Below are 6,133 nucleotides of genomic sequence, written 5' to 3' on the forward strand. Positions count from 1 at the left end.
CTGTAACTCTAACACCAGTGATGACCTAAACTTTCTTATCAACTCTACAGTCACATCTATACGGCTTTGCTCCTTCGCCCACAAGACGTGATGAAGCAAGGAAGTAAGACACACTGGCATTACTAAGCACTCTGGGTTCTTGTTAGGGCCAGTTGTTAAGGCCAGAAAGGAACTACGTCAGGTTGCCAGGAGTGTTTTACTCATTCACAGCGCACAAGCCTTAACTGCACAACTATCGCCAGGCTCACGAAACCACCCATGGAAACCCTGACAACTTCCACTAGAACCACGCACACACACACACACACACACACACACACACACACACACACACACACACACACACACACACACAGGAAAGGAGGAAGGATGGAAAGTGTCTTATACGAATATCAATGGAATAGGGTCATCATGGATAGAGTTTAACGACTATTTGAGAGACAGAACCTGATATTGTGGGGCTGACAGAAACTAAGTTGTATGACTCAGTTGAGGTGGTGGGGATTGGAGAAGGTGCATACAATATATGGAGGAGAGACAGAAAGAGAAAACAGGGAGGTGTGATGCTGATGGTAAGGAAAGGCATTAGGTGGAAGAGGTGATTGAGGGTGAAGGCTTGGCAGAGGTACTGAAAGTGAAAATTAGGGTGCTGAAGGAAGAAGGAGGCAGTATGTAGTGGTATGTGCTACCAAGAACCAATGCATGAAGGCCTGAGAATATGAACAAATGATACAGGATACAGTGAGTTGCCTGGATGGAATGTTGAGAAGGGGTGAGAGAATAATTTTAATGGGTGATTTTAATTGCAAAGAGAGAGAAGGGGAGGATTGGCATACGCGGGGAACCGAAGAGTCGTGGGGAGGAAGACTCCTGCGATGCTTCTGGCATTTTGCTTCAGCTCGGTGGGACGACCTGAGGATGTACTTTTCCGATTTCCCGTGGAATGATTACTGTTTCCAGGAGAGAAACCCCTCTGTGTGTGCCCAGCGCATCACAGAGGTCATTGTCTCTGGAATGGAGGCATCCATTCCACGTTCTTCCTCTACTCCTCATGCTAAAAAGCCTTGATTTAATCATGCTTGTTCCCGTACTATTACAGATAGAGAGGCAGCTCACAAAAGGTACCAGAGCCTTCGCACTCCTGCCAACCATGACTTTTACATTTCAGCAGGAATCGTGCCAAATCTGTTCTCCGACTAACTAAAAACTTCTTTTATCAATAGAAATGTCAACACCTTTGTTTTCTAATTCTTCCCGTGACTTCTGGCATCTAGCCAAAATATCTCCTCCAATTTCACTTCTTCCTTCTTTCCCTCACTCTCCTTAACCCTGACGCCAGCACTGCCGCCTCATCTGTCTCTAAGGCTGAACTCTTCGCTCAAACTTCTGTGGTAAGAGCTTCACCTTGACGATTCTGGCATATTCCTCCCACCCATCCCCCTCTGACTCCTTTTGCCTGTTATTAAGATTCTTCCAAATGATGTTTTCTATGCCCTCTCTGGCCTCAACTCTCAGAAGGCTTATGGACCTGATGGAGTGCCTCCCTATTGTCCTTAAAAACTGTGCTTCTGTGCTGACACCTGCTCTGGTCAAACTCTTTCGTCTCTGCTCTATCAACATATCTTTCCTTCCGCTGGAAGTATGCCTTTGCACAGCTTCTGTGCCTCAAGAAGGGTGACCGTTCCATTCCTCAAACTACTCCGCCCTGTAGCTTTACTTTCCTGAAGTTCTGCTCTAAAGCTTTTGAATCAGTCCTTAGCCGGAAGATTCAAAAGCACCTTTTCACTTCTAACCTTCTATCTGATCGCTCAAGTATGGATTCCATAGGGCGTTCTACTGGCGATCTTCTGCTCTCTTAACTGACTCTTGGTCATCCTCTCTAGCAGTTTCGGTGAAACTTTTCTGTTGGCTAGACATATCGAAAGCCTCTCGGATAGAGTCTGGCACCAGTCATTGCTTTGATAAACTGCCCTCTTTCGGATTCTGTCCCTCTCTCTGTTCCTTTATCTCAGTTTCCTTTCCGGCCGTTCTATCTCTGCGGTGGTAGACGGTCACTGCTCTTCCCTAAACCTATCAACAGTGGCGTTTCCACAGGGCTCTGTCCTATCACCACTCTCTTCCTGTTATTCATCAATGATCTCCTTTCCATAACAAACTGTCCTGTCCACTCGTGCATACTGACGAATCCACTCTGCGTTATTCAATTTCTTTTCAATAGAAGACCATCACCGCCAAACAGGAAGTACATCGACTCCAGACTGGAGGCTGCCGAACGCTTAACCTCAGACGTTGCTATCATTTCCGATTGAGGCAGAATGAACCTTGTGTCCTTCAATGACTAAAAAACTCAATTTCTCCACCTATCAACTCGACACAAACTTCCAAACACCTATCCCTTGGCCTTCGACAAATACTTTCAGCTGTCACCTTTCAACACTAAACATCCTCGGTCTATCCTTAACTCAAAATCTTAACTGGAAACTTGATGTCTCTATCAAGCAATCCAGCTTCCTCGAGGGCTGGCTGTTCATGGCCTGTCTCCGCCAAAGTTCTTCTCCCTCGCAGTTGCTATCCGCGAGCACAGGGGCCTTTGTCCGCCCCTCGTATGGAGTATGCATCTCACGTGGGGCCTACCCACCACAGCTCTTTCTCTGGACAGAGGGAGGCTAAGGCTCTTCGTTCTCATCATCTCTCCTCCCTCCTACTAATAGCGTCTTTACCCTTAAAGTCCGCCGCAGTGCGTGCTGCCTCTTCTTCTATCTCTTCTATCGATATTTCCACGCTGGACTGCTCTTCTGAACTAGCTAACTGTGATGCCTCCTCCCTCCTCAGCGGTGGCCCTGCTGCACACGAGACTTCTTCTACTCATGCTCATCCCTATACTGTAAAACCCCGATGCAAGAGTTAACCAGCATCTCAGTCTTTCATATCCCTCACGCTGGTAAACTCTGGAACAATCTTCCTTCATCTATATTTCCTCCTCCCTCACGACTTGAACTCTTTCCGCAAGAGGAGGATATTTGACCAGGACGCCTCCTCCCGAATTTGACATTGCTTTCGGCCACCCTCTTTGATTCTTTTTTGGAGCAAGTGAGTAGCGGGCTTTTTATTATTGTTTTCTTTTTTGTGTGCCCTTGAGCTGCCTCCTTTATTGTAAAACATTTTTTTAAAATGGCAATGGAACATGTGCTGACGCAATGGATTAAGGAACATACTAGATTCGGGAAAGAAGGAGAGGTGATCAAGACTAGACCTGGTTTTTAGCAAGGAACCAGGAAGTAATAGAAAATAGGTTGTAAATCAGATTGCTCCAATAGCAAAGAGTGACCATGCTATCGTGTGGAATTTGAAGTTAAAGAAAGAGAACGATTGACCGAAAAGAGGATCACAAAATAGGAGAAGTAACTACTCTAAGGCAGACTTTGTTAATATGAGAACTTTTTTGAAAATGCATTTGGAGTGGGCCAAAAATACAAAGCCAAAAAGTACACAAAGACAAGTGAGAGAGTTTTTAAAGCTGTACAAAGAAGCCGAGAATGGATATGTCCCTAAGGTAACCAAAAGTGGAGGTTTGTAAGCAAAGGAATGGTTTAACAAAAAAGATGCGAGGCAGCTAGAAAAATTAAGGAGGAAGCCTGGAAGGGATGGAGGAGACGAAGAGAAGAATCAATCTCGTGGAACAATTTCAAACAAAGTCACAAGGAAATGAGTATACAAAGATTAGAAGAGAAGAAAAATCGGAAATATGGCGAAAAGATATAATCGACAAATGCAGAGACCAACCTAAATTTATTTTATAGGACATTTGAACGGCACCAAAGAATAGAGAAAACAATCGATAAACTGAAACAGGATGGAACTACATATGAAGACCAAGCAGAGATGGCAGAAGGATGAAACAATAGCTTTATGAGTTTTCACAAAGGAAGACGAATTCAGAACCACTGGGCCTAAGAAAGAGGAAGGATTATGCAGAGATACAGTTAACGCAGCAGAGAGGTCGGGGAAGGAAAGCTTCTGAACAAGCTGGATGTAAGAAAGGCGACAGGGCTGGCTGAAGTATCACGGTGGATCCTGAAAGAATGTAGTGAGAACTGGTAGAGAAACTGCACTCCAGTAATGAGCGCCTCTGAGTGAAGGAAGGGTACCACAGATTGAAGAGAGCAAACAGGTAGCACCAATTTATAAAGGAGGAAAGAGAGAGGACCCATTAAATTACAGAGCGGTATCACCACTAGTGTGGTTGCGAAAAGATATGAGAGGCTAGTTAAAGAGGTGGTCGGATTTTTGGAAAAGTGAGAGAATTATCTCTGATTGCTATATACGCCTCAAGTAAGTATTACTTAATACAAGAGAGAAGGTTGGGGGATGAGCAAAACAATTACACTGAAATTCCAAGTTGAATCACAACACGGATCAAACAACAGATAAACACATGGACCCTCTTCACATACGCGGACAAGCACACAGACTTACATTTATGTACAAGATCACAAACACCACATTGGACATTGACCCAAACATACTCTTACACAACACAAACAGTCAACGTACTGTAACACACACACTCATAAATACCAAACATATCACACTAATGACTGACGCATACAAGCACCATGGCTTTCCACGCACCATACAGACTGAAACAGCCCTCAACAGATTTTAGACTGCGGTACAACAGACTCATCTAGAAAACAAATACACACTCTGGGTCACCACAGCACACCAACACTAACGATTACACTTGATCTACTTCCTCCCCACACCCGGTTCCCCTGTCCCCCCAACAGCTAACACAAATATGCGTGGTGCAGGTACCTGTACGGCTGCCCTGCGCATCATGTATCCAGATTCAGCATACCCGCCCCACCTGCGCCTTCCTCAGGGACGGGCAGCCTGTGCGTGGCCCTCGCCACCGGGGCGCTGAGGTGACTGCCTCCTCACTTTAGAGCTATCTCACTTGTCTCACAACATGTCACTTCTTCTTGGGTGGTTTTATAATAGTTAGCTGGGGCCACAGCCTTCACAACATGTCACTCATCCAATAACGAGCCTGAACAGGACACAGGAAGAATGGAAGACATTTACCTATTTCAAGGGATCGCTGCCCCCACGCCTGCGCCTCCGCCTCCCCACGCCTGCAGTATTTATATAAGTGTTCTGAGGGTTTAAATAAGAAGGCTAGGTTTGTTATCGCTGTGGTTTTGCCTTGCTCTTGCTGCCAGTTCAGTTCAGTTCAGTAGTAGCGGATGTTTCTCATGGTCTCACTCAGGCTGTTTCTTTAGTTGTGCTGCAGTTCCTGTGTTTTCTGTGTCTGTTTGCCAGATAGTTTTAATATATTCTTTTCTTTCTTGTATATTTTGATTCATTGTTCACCAAATAGTAGTGTTTCTGCTATTATTTCCTTTTTGTCTGTGTTGGGGAGAAGTTACCTGTGTTAAATTTGTTTATATCTTCATAACCTGTACATTCTAAAGAAAATGTTCTAATGTTTCCTTGTCAGTGATCATATGGACATCGCTCACTCTTTCCTTTTGTAGCCATTTCTCGAGTTTAAACTTAGCGTTGGTTCTTGCTCTCATCATTAATTAATACCAGTTGTACAGGTGACCTGTTTTTTTTTTTTTTTTTTTTACAGCAAAGGAGATGTCTAAGGCACACAAAAATCAAACATTATCAAAAACCACAATTACTGCTCCCAAAAGAATCCAAAGAGGTACGAAGATAGGTCAATTTTGGAGGAGAGGTGTCCTGATACCTTCCCTGAAAGAGTTGGGTCGTAGGCAGGGAGAAATACAGATGAAGGAAGAGCGTTCCAGTTTACCAGCGTGAGGGATGAAAGAGTGAAGATACTAAGGAATCTCTGCATAAGGGGTTTGGACAGTATAGGATGAGCATGAGTAGAAATGAGTAGCAAATATGGGAGGGGGGGGAGGCATGCAGTTAGCAAGTTCAGAAGAGCAGTCATGTGGAAATATCGATAGAAGATAGAAAGAGAGGCAACATTGCGGCGGGAATTTAAGAGGTAGAAGACTATCAGTATGAGGAGGAGAGCGATGAGACAGTTTTAGCCTGCACTCTGTCCAGAAGAGCTGAGGAGCCTCTACACATGAGATGCATATTCATACGAGGG

This window comes from Eriocheir sinensis, unplaced genomic scaffold (genome assembly GCF_024679095.1).
Source record: "Eriocheir sinensis breed Jianghai 21 unplaced genomic scaffold, ASM2467909v1 Scaffold106, whole genome shotgun sequence".
Classification (NCBI taxonomy): Eukaryota; Metazoa; Arthropoda; class Malacostraca; order Decapoda; family Varunidae; genus Eriocheir; species Eriocheir sinensis.